This window comes from Oncorhynchus masou, chromosome 26, assembly GCF_036934945.1.
Source record: "Oncorhynchus masou masou isolate Uvic2021 chromosome 26, UVic_Omas_1.1, whole genome shotgun sequence".
NCBI classification, from domain to species: domain Eukaryota; kingdom Metazoa; phylum Chordata; class Actinopteri; order Salmoniformes; family Salmonidae; genus Oncorhynchus; species Oncorhynchus masou.
Window position 1 is genome coordinate 24296404 of NC_088237.1, and position 16510 is coordinate 24312913.

Here is a 16510-nt window from a genome sequence, read left to right on the forward strand (position 1 = left end):
CTTCAACCTAGCTTCAGCCTACTGTTCTGTTCATGGGCTCAATTCCTCTTTGTTCTGAGACCCTCTTCCCTAGCCCATTCCTCTTAAGTGTTCAGAGTAATGGGGTAGAGTAATGGGGTAGAGTAATGGGTAGGTACAAGCCATACGATGAAGGCTGCTCTTAACCTGTTGAACTGGTGTCCTCCAGTTTTACATTTTTTTTTCATATAACCTTTATATAACTAGGCAAGTCAGTTAAGAACAAATTCTTATTTACAATGATGGCCTACCTGGGAACAGTGGGTTTAACTGCCTTATTCATGGGGCAGAACTACTAAATAAAAAAATACACATTTTTACCTTGTCAGCTCAGGGATTCGATCCAGCAACCTTTCGGTTACTGGCCCAATGCTCTAACCACTAGGCTACCTGCTGGTTACTGGCCCATCGCTCTAACCACTAGGCTACCTTCTGGTTACTGGCCCTACACTCTAACCACTAGGCTACCTGCTGGTTACTGGCCCAACGCTCTAACCACTAGGCTGCCTGCTGGTTACTGGCCCAACGCTCTAACCACTAGGCTACTTGCCGCCCCTACACTCTAACCACTAGGCTACCTGCTGGTTACTGGCCCATCGCTCTAACCACTAGGCTACCTGCTGGTTACTGGCCCATCGCTCTAACCACTAGGCTACCTTCTGGTTACTGGCCCTACACTCTAACCACTAGGCTACCTGCTGGTTACTGGCCCAACGCTCTAACCACTAGGCTGCCTGCTGGTTACTGGCCCAACGCTCTAACCACTAGGCTACTTGCCGCCCCTACACTCTAACCACTAGGCTACCTGCTGGTTACTGGCCCTACACTCTAACCACTAGGCTACCTGCCGCCCCTACGCTCTAACCACTAGGCTACCTGCCGCCCCTACGCTCTAACCACTAGGCTACCTGGCTACGCTCTAACCACCTGCCCCTACCCGCCCCTACGCTCTAACCACTAGGCTACCTGCCGCCCCTACGCTCTAACCACTAGGCTACCTGCCGCCCCTACGCTCTAACCACAGGCTAGCCCTACGCTAACCACTAGGCCTGCCGCCCCTACGCTCTAACCACTAGGCTACCTGCCGCCCCTACGCTCTAACCACTACGCCGCCCCTAACCACTAGGCTACGCTCTAACCACTAGGCTAACCACCTGCTCTAACCACTAGCTACATGCCGCCCCTACGCTCTAACCGCCCCTACGCTCTAACCGCTACATGCCCCCTACGCTCTAACCACTAGGCTACCTGCCGCCCCTACGCTCTAACCACTAGGCTACCTGCCGCCCCTACGCTCTAACCACTAGGCTACATGCCGCCATTAGGCTACGCTCTAACCACTAGGCTACATGCCGCCCCTACGCTCTAACCACTAGGCTACCTGCCATTCCCCCTACGCTCTAACCACTAGGCTACCTGCCTAACCACCTACACGCTCTAACCACTAGGCTACCTGCTCTAACCACTAGGCACCTACGCTCTAACCACTAGGCTACATGCCGCCCTACGCTCTAACCACTAGGCTACATGCCGCCCCTACGCCTAACCACTAGGCTACGCTACGCTCTAACCACTAGGCTACATGCCGCCCCTACGCTCTAACCACTAGGCTACATGCCGCCCCTACGCTCTAACCACTAGGCTGCCCCTACGCTCTAACCACTAGGCTACATGCCGCCCCTACGCTCTAACCACTAGGCCATGCCGCCCTTACGCTCTAACCACTAGGCTAGGCTACATGCCGCCCCTACGCTCTAACCACTAGGCTACATGCCGCCCCCTACGCTCTAACCACTAGGCTACATGCCCCCGCTCTAACCCTAGGCTACATGCCGCTCTAACCACTAGGCTACCACTGCCGCCCCTACGCTCTAACCACTAGGCTACATGCCGCTCTAACCCCTACGCTCTAACCACAGGCTACAGCCCCCTACGCTCTAACCACTAGGCTACATGCCGCCCCTACGCTCTAACCACTAGGCTACATGCCGCCCCTACGCTCTAACCACTAGGCTACATGCCGCCCCAGACTGGTCCTTCCAGATCTCTGAAAACTACAGGGATAATGACTATGGGTGCACCAAGTGGGAGCAGTATTGCTTCCTACACATTCCTTATTATTTCAGCAGACACTCCTTGCCAGAGCCCCTTCTGAAACCAAAGCCTTTTTACAGTATGCTGTGTCCACACAGATGCACAAACAACCCTCTGCATTCAAAGCCAAAACCTCATTCTCTAATTGCAGCTTTTCCAAAAATGCTCTCAGCTTCCTTCGTCATCCCTAACCTCCTAGCCACCCTATTTTTACCAAGATGGCTTCCCACATCTGGTCTCTGTCTTTCTGTCTCTCTCTGTTTACGGTTGTGCCTGGTTGGTTGCTCATTCTTCTCTCAGGGGATGATGTGAGCGTTAATCTCAGGCTTTATGTGAAATCCCCCTGCCCTTCTCTCTCGTCCATCAGGAGTTTATATCTAATTGATATCTCTAATCTCCTTTTTTGTCCAGACTAGAACACAGCTCTTGTTGCTGTGGAAGGTGCCTGTCTGCGTTGTTGCCGTGGCGTTGTGGGTAGTCTCCGTAGGGTTGTAACCTGGTCTATTTTCTTGATGGTGGAGTCAGTCTGGTAACTTGGATGAGCCTGTGTTTGTCTGTCTCAACTGTGAATACAGTCAAAGTTCATGCAGTAATATTTGTTTAGACTAGTTTAAAATAGACCACCCCACCCTCTTCCACACAGGGATGTTTTATACGTGTGAGGTGGGCCTCTGTCTGGTGTTTCAATGGGGAAATTATTGCTGGTCACACCATGTGCAGAGGTGGTCTCTCAATTTTAAAGGTTAGTAGAATTTGGCAGGGTGGTGCAGTTGAGTTGACAAAATGGCTGCCAGTGTCCAGCCTTTATCTTCACCCCCCCCCCCCCCTCCCCCATTTCAGAAACACAATAGTTGGTATGGTAGTTTACATTTGCCAAAGATGAGGGAGTACAGCTCTTGATGCCATAAAATGCACACTAGTTTTCTCATGCCATGTTTTCCCTCCCAGCTGAGAAGACTGTGGAAGTGGCCGATTGTTTTATTTTAGAAAAGGGAACTTTCCCAGTGTTTTGGCAGATAGTTTAGAACAAGGTCACGGCCTGATTGTGCAAAAAAAACATTTCCAGAAAGACTTGGGTCCCCTCAGTCACATGCATCAGTTTAGTCAAAGCAACATCGGTCTGGTCTCTCTGATGACAGGTTTATAAATTTTTTTAATATATATTTATTTAACAAGGCAAGTTAGTTAAGAACAAATTCTTATTTACAGTGACGACATAGCCCGGATGATGCTGGGATAACTGCGCTGTCCTATGGGACTCCCAATCACGCCCAGATGTGATGCAGCCTGGATTTGAACCAGGGACTGCAGTAATGCCTCTTGCACTGAGATGCAGTGCCTTACACCGCTGCGTCACTCGGGAGCCCCGATCAAATGTAGCACCTGATAATTTACATTTAGGCCAGATGGCGATGTCTGCTTTCCAGTTGCATGTTGTTTACTTGCTGTTGCAACTCTCATCTGAGACTTTGAGACTCATCGTCCAGTCAGCCATTGAAAACATGCTTGAGAAACGTGACCAAAAGCTGTCATTTTCCTTAGGCCAATCCACATAGGACAAATTTGCTTGTTGGAGCATGTCTGCCCCCTAGTGGACAACTGAGAAAGCAACCTTTACCATTACAAGCAATGATGGTCACCACCCGCCAACCCCTCTTTTACTCTACTGCTACTCTCTGTTCAACATATATGCATAGTCACTTTAACCATGTCTACGTGTACATACTACCTCAATCAGCCTGACTAATCGGTGTCTGTATGTAGCCTCGCTACTTTTATAGCCTCACTACTGTATATAGCCTGTCTTTTTACTGTTTTATTTCTTTACCTACCTATTGTTCACTTAATACTTTTTTTGCACTATTGTTTAGAGCTTGTAAGTAAGCATTTCACTGTAAGGTCTACACCTGTTGTATTCAGAGCACGTGACAAATAAACTTTGATTTAATATAATCTAGTTTGCTGAGTGACTGATTTCCTGAACATGTTGTGGGTTATTGAGCCAAGATGTCCTCCTTACTTTCTCCACCAGGACCTGACCTCTGCCCTGACCAGGAAGATCACCCTGAAGACGCCTCTCATCTCCTCCCCCATGGACACAGTCACAGAGTCATCGATGGCCATCGCCATGGCGGTGAGACCTTGCAGCCTGACATTCGAGCCAGTAAAAAATATATATATTTGTGTCCTCTATGCTAGAAATTACTGTGCGCTTTCCACATCTGTCACATTCTAAGTGTTTTGTGTTGCTGTGGGGAAACGTACCATAAACAGTATTCCGTCTCCCAAAAGTGTTTTGTGTTGCTGTGGGGAAACGTACCATAAACAGTATTCCGTCTCCCAAAAGTGTTTTGTGTTGCTGTGGGGAAACGTACCATAAACAGTATTCCGTCTCCCAAAAGTGTTTTGTGTTGCTGTGGGGAAACGTACCATAAACAGTATTCCGTCTCCCAAAAGTGTTTTGTGTTGCTGGGGGGAAACGTACCATAAACAGTATTCCGTCTCCCAAAAGTGTTTTTTATTTGTCGGGTGTTTTTGAATGCCTTTAGCTCATGGGAGGCATCGGCCTCATCCATCACAACTGCACCCCTGAATTCCAAGCCAACGAGGTCCGCAAGGTTAAGGTGAGACCCCATAAACGCCTATGAAAGCATTTACCCTTTGTAGTTAATGACTTGCATCATTTTATATTGATTGGTATTAAATGGGTTGCAGTGCATCTATACACACAATGGTTTATTAACAGATATTTGTTGTTTGTCCAGAGGTTTGAGCAGGGTTTCATCACAGACCCTCTTGTAATGAGCCCGCGTCACACGGTGGGGGACGTGTTCGAGGCCAAGACTCGCCACGGCTTCTCTGGCATCCCCGTCACCGAGACTGGCAAGATGGGCAGCAAGCTGGTGGGCATCATCACCTCCAGAGACATCGACTTCCTCTCCGAGAAGGACCACAGCCGACCACTGGAGGAGGCCATGACTAAGAGGGAGGAGCTAGTGGTGGCCCCAGCCGGTGTCACGCTGAAAGAGGCTAACGACATTCTACAGCGAAGCAAAAAAGGTGAGCCAGTCGGTACAGTCCTTCTAGGAGTCTATTGTGGCCTATTTTCTGGTACATTGTTCTATTGTATCATCCTCAACTTATTATTGATTAGATTGTCTTTGGTTTGCTGTACAAGGTCATTTATGAACTGTTTGAGGTTAGATGGCAGAATTACTTGGTCACCTTTAACTTCTTGGTGACAGGGGGGCAGTATTGAGTAGCTTGGATGAATAATGTACCCAGAGTAAACTGCTGCTACTCTGTCCCAGAAGCTAATATATGCAAATTATTAGTATTGGATAGAAAACACTCTGAAGTTTCTAAAACTGTTTGAATGATGTCTGTGAGTATAACCGAACTCATATGGCAGGCAAAAACCTAAGACAAATCCAACCAGGAAGTGGGAAATCTGAGGTTTGAAGTTTCATTTAACTGATTGCCTATCCAATATGCTGCGTCTATGGGGCCAGATTGCACTTCCCAAGGCTTCCAGCCGATGTCAACAGTCTTTAGAAAGTTGTTTGAGGCTTCTATTGTGGAAGGGTGTCGAATAAGAACTGTTTCAACAATTGAACTAGGCTGAGGCCAATCAGTTGTTTACTGCGCGGTCACGCGGGCGCGCCGTTCCTTCTTGTTCCTCTGTAATGAATAGGCTATTGTCCGGTTGGAATATTATTGAAGATTTATTATAAAAAGACCCTAAGGATTGATTGTAAACATTGTTTGACATGTTTCTTCAAACTGTAATGGAACTCTTGACTTTTCGTCTGGATTTTGCGCTCGCGCATTGTGCCTTTGGTACAGTGAACTAAACGCGTGAACAAAACGGGAGTATTTGGACATAAATATGGAGGTAATCGAACAAAACAAACATTTCTTGTGGGAGTCCTGGGAGTGCATTCCGACGAAGATCAGTAAAGATAAGTGAAGTTTTATAATATTATTTATAATATTATTTACTCCACAATTTGGCAGGTAACTGTATGGCTTGCTTTTGTGGCTGAAAGCTGTTCTCAGATGATTGAATATTGTGGTTTTGCCGTAAAGCTTTTTTGAAACCTGAAACAGCGGTTGCATTAAGAACAAGTTTATCTTTAATTCTACGTAAAATATGTACCTTTCATCAAAGTTTATGATGAGTACTTCTGTTATTTGATGTGGCTCTGCAATATTTCCGGATATTTTGGAGTCATTTCTGAACATGGCTCCAATGTAAACTGAGGTTTTTGGATATAAATATGAACTTGATCGAACACAACATACATGTATTGTATAACATTGAGTCCTTGGAGTGTCATCTGATGAAGATCATCAAAGGTTAGTGATTAATTTTATCTCTATTTATGCTTTTTGTGACGCCTCTCTTTGGTTGGAAAATGGCTGAATGCTTTCTGTGAATTGGACACTGTGGTTGGATTAACAAGAAGTGTATCTTTAAAATGGTGTAAAATACTTGTATGGTTGAGGAATGTTATAATTATGAGATTTCTGTTGTTTTGAATTTGGCACCCTGCACTTTCACTGGCTGTTGGCAAGGTGGGAAGCTAGTGTCCCGAACGATCCCAGAGAGGTTAACAAAGTCCCCCCCCCCACACACACACACACACACACACCACCACCAGGCAAGCTGCCCATCGTGAACGACAGTGATGAGCTGGTGTCCATCATCGCCAGGACAGACTTGAAGAAGAACAGGGACTACCCCCTGGCCTCCAAAGACTCTCGCAAACAGCTGCTGTGCGGAGCCGCCATCGGCACCAGGGACGACGACAAGTACAGACTGGACCTACTGATGCAGGCTGGGGTCGACGTGGTCGTACTGGTGGGTTTGAGGTTATTTTTTATTTTTTTATTTCACCTTTATTTAACCAGGTAGGCTAGTTGAGAACAAGTTCCATTTACAACTGCAACCTGGCCAAGATAAAGCATAGCAGTGTGAACAGACAACAACACTGAGTTACACATGGAGTAAACAATTAACAAGTCAATAACACAGTAGAGAAAAAAAAAGTCTATATACATTGTGTGCAAAAGGCATGAGGAGGTCGGCGAATAATTACAATTTTTCAGATTAACACTGGAGTGATAAATGATCAGATGGTCATGTACAGGTAGAGATACTGGTGTGCAAAAGAGCAGAAAGTAAATAAATATAAACAGTATGGGGATGAGGTAGGTATAATTGGGTGGGCTATTTACCGATAAGACTATGTACAGCTGCAGCGATCGGTTAGCTGCTCAATTAGCATATTTTTGAAGTTGGTGAGGGAGATAAGTCTCCAACTTCAGCGATTTTTGCAATTCGTTCCAGTCACTGGCAGCAGAGATCTGGAACGAAAGGCGGCCAAATGAGGTGTTGGCTTTAGGGATGATCAGTGAGATACACCTGTTGGAGCGCGTGCTACAGGTGGGTGTTGTTATCGTGACCAGAGAGCTGAGATAAGGCGGAGCTTTACCTAGCATAGACTTATAGATGACCTGGAGCCAGTGGGTCTGGCGACGAATATGTAGTTGGGGGACAGCCAACTAGAGCATACAGGTCGCAGGTTATGGTTAGGATCCAGATGGGGTTTAGGTTGGGTTAGTGGTTGACCTGTTCATACAGTTTTGGTGGTTAGGGGTTGACCTGTTTATACAGTTTTGGTAGACATGGTGGTTAATGGTTGACCTGTTCATACAATTTTGGTGGACATTGTGGTTAGTGGTTGACCTGTTTATACAGTTTGGTGGACATGGTGGTCAGTGGTTGACCTGTTCATACAGTTTGGTGGACATGGTGGTTAGTGGTTGACCTGTTCATACAGTTTTGGTGGACATGGTGGTTAGTGGTTGACCTGTTCATACAGTTTTGGTGGACATGGTGGTTAGGGGTTGACCTGTTCATACAGTTTTGGTGGACATGGTGGTTAATGGTTGACCTGTTCATACAGTTTTGGTGGACATGGTGGTTAGGGGTTGAGCTGTTCATACAGTTTTGGTGGACATGGTGGTTAGGGGTTGACCTGTTCATACAGTTTTGGTGGACATGGTGGTTAGGGGTTGACCTGTTTATACAGTTTGGTGGACATGGTGGTCAGTGGTTGACCTGTTCATACAGTTTTGGTGGACATGGTGGTTAGTGGTTGACCTGTTTTTACACAGTTTTGGTGGACATGGTGGTTAGGGGTTGACCTGTTCATACAGTTTTGGTGGACATGGTGGTTAGGGGTTGACCTGTTCATACAGTTTTGGTGGACATGGTGGTTAGGGGTTGACCTGTTCATACAGTTTTGGTGGACATGGTGGTTAGGGGTTGACCTGTTCATACAGAATTTTTGGTGGACATGGTGGTTAGGGGTTGACCTGTTCATACAGTTTTGGTGGACATGGTGGTTAGGGGTTGACCTGTTCATACAGTTTTGGTGGACATGGTGGTTAGGGGTTGACCTGTTCATACAGTTTTGGTGGACATGGTGGTTAGCGGTTGACCTGTTTATGGCATTAGACCGTGGCACTGCAGTGCAGACATGACTTATTTTCTCTGTTTCTGCAGGATTCCTCACAAGGCAACTCTGTGTATCAGGTCAACATGATCAACTACATCAAACAGAAGTACAGCGAGCTGCAGGTGGTGGGAGGAACGGTGAGAGAGTGGAGCGCTGGGACAGGATTTATCACTATTTGACACTTCCAGCCATCCAGTTTCAGATCTTTGAGAGGCTATCAAGATCGGTCTTGGGGGAAAATACATTAGACACTTATACACTTAACCTTCCTTTTCCTGCCTTCTGATGATGTTGTGTTGTCTCTTGTAGTGGTGACGGCAGCCCAGGCCAAGAACCTGATTGATGCAGGAGTGGACGCTCTGCCCAGTGGGCATGGGCATGGGCTGTGGCTCCATCTGTATCACCCAAGGAAGGTAGTGACCCCACCCCATAATACTATCAACAGGATCAATTTACAACTGAATGCAGGAGAGGACTGTTGCTGGTTTTATATTTAAACCCACTTGCGGAATTGACTGAGTTGAAATGGAATTGACCCAACCCAGAATGCTACACCTTGAGTGTAATGTGCGATTTGGAATTGTCAAGGTGTTTTTTACGTCTAAATGTTATGAGTTTAGTGATATTAAATAGAAATGTGATAATTCTTATGGCATAGGATTCTCTACCCATAGCAGCTGGCTTTGGATCAGTTCTAATGTATAGGTCAACCGCTGAAGCTACACAGCAAAACTGGAGAAGGATCAGAGCAATTATATGCGCATCTTTTTGTAACCAACCAAGATGCTACGCTGGTTGTTAGTCTCTGTCGTTGTGGTGATTTATTTATTTATTTGCTCTCGGTTACCATGGCGACTGAAGCTACACAGCAAAACTGGAGAAGGAACTTATTTGCTCTCGGTTACCATGGCGACAACTTTCTCCACAACATTACGTTCAGCAAATGAAGGCAAACGTTTTTCAAGCACAAAACAAACATCCTTATTGGAAGAACTTAGACATATTCAATATTTGTTTTTTTAACTGAACACCTCGATTCTGTAAATATTACTTCCTTAAAAAAAATCATCCATCCATCGGGCCCAACCGAACACCGCCTGACTACACCGGTCATAAGATATGTTATCATGGTAAGGTGACGCATTTCCTGTCTCCGTCTGCCGTAGTGATGGCGTGCGGGCGGCCTCAGGGCACCTCGGTGTATAAGGTGGCAGAGTATGCTAGACGTTTCGGGGTGCCAGTCATCGCAGATGGCGGCATTCAGACCGTGGGCCACGTGGTCAAGGCTCTCTCACTCGGGGCCTCCACAGGTACCTTTCATTCACTTGTTAATTCATGCGTTCACTCTTTCATAGTCATGCATTCATTACCATTCACTCTTCTGTTGTCATTTATTCACCCATTCATTCATTCATTAGCTTAATCCTTCATGAACCCCTTTTATAGCATGCACTAGGTCAATGTGGTTAATTTCATAGGCTAGAATAGGTGTATAGCAGGGCTGTCCAATGTCGGTCCTGGAGGGCCCAAACACTTCTTGTTTTCATCCTCTCTTTCTAATCATTCAGACCTGGGACACCAGGTGAGTGCAATTAACTACCAGGTAGAACCAGAAACCAGAAGTTTTTCAGCCCTTCAGGAGCAGAATTGAATAGCCAGGGTCTATAGTCTTACAGTATCTTGATGTCTTTGTGCTAGTTTTCTTTTACCACTGATCTTTAATCCACTGTTGATCTCACGTCTATTCCTCTAATCCACTGTTGATCTCACGTCTATTCCTCTAATCCACTGTTGAGCTCATGTCTATTAGAGGAATAGACATGAGATCATGTTTATTACTCTAATTCATTCAAAGCTGATTGATGGTAATCAGAGCTAATTTAAAGCTAATGTGAAGCTAATCGATATAACAAAAGAACACTAGCTGTAATGACAATTAGTTCGAGAAATGTGTACCAACCAATGATTTTGAGTTATGACCTCTTCCACCCCTCCCCAGTGATGATGGGCTCGTTGCTAGCGGCGACCACGGAGGCTCCGGGGGAGTACTTCTTCTCGGACGGCGTGCGGCTGAAGAAGTACCGCGGCATGGGCTCTCTGGACGCCATGGAGAAGAGCACCAGCAGCCAGAAACGCTACTTCAGGTAGGGAGGACATCACACACTAGAGCTGCAGCCCAAATCACACCCTGTGCCATTTGGGACATAGACTAACTCTCGATCAGACATTAAAATTCATAGGAGGGTTGGAATGAAGACCAGGTAAGCAAAGTTATTGCACAGTTGCTGTTAATTAAAAACTTTTTTATGGCTGGGGGCAGTATTGAGTAGCTTGGATGAATAAGGTGCCCAAAGTAAATGGCCTGCTCCTCAGTCTCAGTTGCTAATATATGAATATTATTAGTAGTATTGGATAGAAAACACTCTGAAGTTTCTAACACTGTTTGAATGATGTCTGTGAGTATAACAACTCATATGGCAGGCAAAAACCTGAGGAGAAATCAAAACCGGAAGTGAGATCTGAGGTTGGTATGTACTCAACACAGTTCCCATTGAAATCCCCTTGAGATATTAATGAAGATTCACTTCCTAGGGCTTCCACTAGATGTCAACCGTCTATAGAAATTTGAATGAGACTTCTAACTGTGTTGAGAGACTGAATGACAGCAGAATGAATCAGGTGTCTGGCAGTCAGCCATTTTCTGGTCACGTGCATTTCACATGATAGGGACCTGCGTTCCATGGCTCCTGAAGACACAAAGGAATACGCCGGTTGGAACTTTATTGAATATTAATGATAAAAACATCCTAAGGATTGATTCTGTACTTAGTTTGAAATGTTTTTCGACCTGTAATATCACTTTCTGAAGTTTTTGTCCGACGTAACGCTGACCAGAACAAGCGTTTTTGATATGTTTACCAAACGCGCTAACAAAAGTAGCCAATTGGACATAAATAACGGACATTATCAAACAAATCAAGCATTTATAGTGGACCTGGGATTCCTTGGAGTGCATTCTGATGAAGATCATCAAAGGTAAGGGAATATTTAGCATGTAATTTATGGTTTATGTTGACTATAACATGGCAGCTAATTTGACTTGATTGTTCTGAGTGCCGTCTCAGATTATTGCATGGTTTGCTTTTTCTGTTAAAAAAAATTAAAATCTGACACAGCGGTTGCATTAAGGACAGGTATATCTATAATTCCATGTGTATAACTTGCATTATCATCTACATTTATGATGAGTATTTCTGTTAAATCGATGTGGCTATGCAAAATCACTGGATGTTTTTGGAACTAGTGAATGTAACGCGCCAATGTAAACTCAGAATTTTTGATATATGAACTTTATCAATCGAAACATACATGTATTGTGTAACATGAAGTCCTATGAGTGTCATCTGATGAAGATCATCAATGGTTAGTGATTCATTTTATCTCTATTTGTGCTTTTTGTGACAACTCTCTTTGGCTGGGAAAATGGCTGCATTTTTCTGTGGCTTGGTGGTGACATAACATAATTGTTTGTGGTGCTTTTACCGTAAATCCTATTTGAAATCGGACACTGGTGGGATTAACAACAAGACTACCTTTAAAACGGTATAAGATGTGTGTATGTTTGAGGAATTTTAATTATGAGATTTCTGTTTTGAATTTGGCGCCCTGCACTTTCACTGGCTGTTGTCGTATTGTCCCGTTAACTGGATTGCAGCCCAAAGAGGTTTTAATCGCTGATGAGTGAAATTAATATTTTATGTCTGATTATATACATGTATTTATTGGTTTGTCCTTCATTCAGACGGTTCACATTGTGATACAATATATGACAAATGTAAGTCATTTTCTCAAAACAAATGGTGCCAACTTTCCTGTGTTAAAGCTGCTCTCTGTGCACTCATTTGAGAATTTCGCTGTCCATCAGCAGTGTCTAACCCGTCTCTGTGTTCTGACTGGCTGATTCCACAGCAGTGTCTAACCAGTCTCTGTGTTCTGACTGGATGATTCCACAGCAGTGTCTAACCCGTTTCTGTGTTCTGACTGGCCGATTCCACAGCCGTGTCTAACCCGTCTCTGTGTTCTGACTGGCCGATTCCACAGCAGTGTCCAACCCGTCTCTGTGTTCTGACTGGCCGATTCCACAGCAGTGTCTAAACCGTCTCTGTGTTCTGACTAGCCGATTCCACAGCAGTGTCTAACCCGTCTCTGTGTTCTGACTGGCTGATTCCACAGCAGTGTCCAACCCGTCTCTGTGTTCTGACTGGCCGATTCCACAGTGCAGTGTCTAAACCGTCTCTGTGTTCTGACTGGCTGATTCCACAGTGAAGGGGACAAGGTGAAGGTGGCTCAGGGTGTGTCCGGCTCTGTTCAGGACAAGGGCTCCATCCACAAGTTTATCCCCTACCTGATCGCTGGCATCCAACATGGCTGTCAGGACATCGGTGCCAAGAGTCTCTCTGTTCTACGGTGAGTTGTGTGTGAGGTAGAGGGGACAAGTGTGTGATCTGTGATAGTAGTGTGTGTGTGTGTGTGTGTGTGTGTGTGTGTGTGTGTGTGTGACTGAGTGATCTCTGATATTGTTGTTTTCCACAGATCCATGATGTACTCTGGAGAGCTGAAGTTTGAGAAGAGGACCACGTCTGCTCAGGTGGAAGGAGGAGTCCATGGGCTTCACTCGTACGTTGGACTCTGTCTCCCACACACACAGTGGAATTTAAATGTGTGTGTGTGTGTAGCAGTAGATAGACATGACTTTTCTACGACTGATAGTTTTGCCTCTTTCTCAGACATCAGTCCTCTTTCTCTCTCTCTTTCACCATAGATGTTCTGTTGTTCCATGTAAGTACACGTGCATAGACCTGTGAAGTGAAGGGTGTGGCCTAGTGGTGGGCCCCACATCGCCATTTGCATGTAGAACAACTCTCCCCTTGTTTCTAAATTGAATGGCTAAGTTTGATCTTGTTGATGAAATGATCCAGGTGGGAAATGTAAATCTTACCTCTAGATAAGTGCTTCCCATCTTGATGTTTGAATCTGGCAGCTCGCCTATAAGGACGGCTAATATGGCGATGTGACGTTCCCCTTCAGACTATTATCTTGTTAGTGGGAGGGGGGGTGCTCGCCATTATGTATTTCATCTTTGAATGTGGATGAATTATGGGAAGCTTTGTCTCCTCTCTCTGTCCACTAGCCTCCTTCCAACCTCTCCTTCCCCAGTTATCCATAGGGCAGATAACCCTGTAATAAGTATACTGGAAAGATGATGGGGGATTGAATGGGATTTGTCAACCTTTGTTTTATAGTTGAATCAGTATCTTATTGCTTAGATAGATGGATAGCTGATGTAGTAGGAAAGGGTAATTGACCAGTTCTATCCGGTTGTTTTATAGTTGAATCAGTATCTTATTGCTTAGACAGATGGATAGCTGATGTAGTAGGAAAGGGTAATTGATCAGTTCTATCCGGTTGTTTTAGAGCAGGTAATAGGAATTGTTTTGTGTTTTAGGGCAGGTAATATGAATTTTTTGGGTTTTTAGGGCAGGTAATAGGAATTGTTTTGTGTGTTTTAGGGCAGGTAATAGGAATTGTTTTGTGTGGTCGTTATATTATTGATTATCATTAACTGATTGATGGTATCATTGTGTTTTCGCGATGCCCTCTCTCTCTCTCTGCAGTTACGAGAAACGACTTTACTGATGGAGGGGCCAGAAAGAAGCGGACTAAGGACGCCCCCACCCCCGTTGTGACCAAACATAACCGCCACATCTGACACCCACCTCATCACTCTCCCTGCCGACAACCCACACACCCCACGGGAGAGGTCTGGGGGGAACACCTGCAAAACAAACACCATCACCTGGGAAATATGGGATTTTGCACTTACGAAGCGGAACATCAGGGTTTTCACTATAACCCCCTCCCAGAATACCGGTCCCCTTGGGGTGTGTGAGAGCGTGTTGAAGGAAGTATTTGATTGTGTGTGTGTGAGGACAAACTCAGTGAAGAAGGTGCTGTTATGCTATCTTCCTCTTCCTGGTGAAACTGAGAGAGCCATACTGTCACCCCTCTGTATTCCCTGGGATCTGCTCGTACCGACACCTCAATCAAACTATATGTGGAAAAACACTTGTCTTGCTACTCTGTGTGCAAGTGTAATTGTGGCAATCCTTCTTTATCTATGTAGTTAGCTCTGTTTATGCAGAAAGATGTTAACTGCTTTGAGAAAAGTATATTGTTTTGTTAAACTTTTGACTGTGATTCAACCGACAGACTCATTGGCTGGGATTCTAGACTAGGTGACGTTCCCTCGCTGTAGTGGCCATGTCATACCCCACTTAGTCGACGTGAACCAATGAACTAGTGGCCTATCACAATGCTTCTAGTGTGTTGAGAGCACGGTTGGGGCCAAAAGATAGACATCGGCCATAGATCGGCAAGGGACGTTTTTAAAACCACAGTGTCGGTCTCAGATGCGTAATGCGATAATCTTTTAGACTGGAATGAAACAAGTTTAGAGAATTGTTTGATTTAAAAGCTGCAGAGCAGGGTTCCCCAACTGGTAGCCCACGTGCCAAATTTGACCCACGTGGTTTAATTTGGCCCCCCCCGGTAAATAAATAATTATTATGCTTGGAACAAAAGAGTGTAAAAACACCAGTTAATCAGAACCAAGTGATTTTAATTTTGGATATCTGTCCCCAAGTATTCCTACAGATAATAAATACAGAGATGTCATCCTATACTAAATGTAAGCAAGGTTTGAAATGATTGTTTAAGTTATATCTGTTTGGGCCTCCTGCGGTCAATTTGCAGTCTACAAATGATTTGTAATTATGTTCCGGCCCCTGCCCATCCACTCAAGAAATCGTCCCGTGGTTGAATCTGGTTGACGATCTCTGCTGAAGAAAGTCCCAGTGGCTCGAAGGAGCATGAAGGGTTTTGATATGCATGCTTTTTATTTTTTTAAAGCCTCAACACGGCTCTATTTATATTCCGCTTTTTTCTAATTCCGTACATACTGCCAAATGTATCAACATGCTCTCTGTGACACTTTGGTGTTATTAATACTAAAAGCCCAAATTTAAAGCTACGAATCGCTAGCAATGTAGTCCCTCGCTCCACCCCTGTCCCAGATTGTGGCATCGATTGCTAGCAGCTTTGACCTGCTCTGATTACCAGAGATATGCCTTGAAATGGGGGTTGATGATGACCGCACACGAAGGAAAGTCTTAAATTCCCGTAAGAACTGTGTATGTGCATGGCGCTATACATCCTCCTCACCCCCTTTCTCACTGAGATACCGTATCTATATCATTCAGCTTGTGTAGGAATAGATTTTTCTAACATTTTTCGTAAACAGTCCTTTTTGCCAGATGTTTTTTTTAGGATGTCTCTAAGCTGTAGGGGTGACTTTCTTTCTGTTTTGTGCTAATGTACTTTGCCCTACCGGGACCTCACTTGACTAACAGTACTCTTACAGTTGAATATGAATATTACAGTTGAATATGAACATGAATATTAAGTAAATATGTACATGAAGATGTACGGAGAATTTATATACCTGTATCCTGTTTGAAATGGTTGTTTGCAGTCTCCCACCTTTAGTTATGAGAATCTCCACTGACTATGAAACAGGCCTTGTTTACAATGGGATTACAACAGAAACCGGTCCCTAATGCTGTAAAACAATAAAAGTCCAAATATGTCGATTTGTGGGTTGTTATTAAGGCTGGGAATTGCCATGGACCTCAGGATACAATATATTGTCACGATACTTGTGTGCTGATACAATATGTATTACAATTTTATATGTATTGCAATTCAATGTTCCAAACATATTTCTCACCATATGTCTGCTGCAGATGAACAAG

General features: G+C 44.7%; 1 pseudogene; it reads left to right on the forward strand.

Annotated features, from left to right (window-relative positions):
- Window positions 1-16348, forward strand: part of LOC135515087 (inosine-5'-monophosphate dehydrogenase 1b-like) — a 28715-nt pseudogene extending 12367 nt beyond the window's left edge.
- Window positions 16349-16510: the final 162 nt, after the last annotated feature.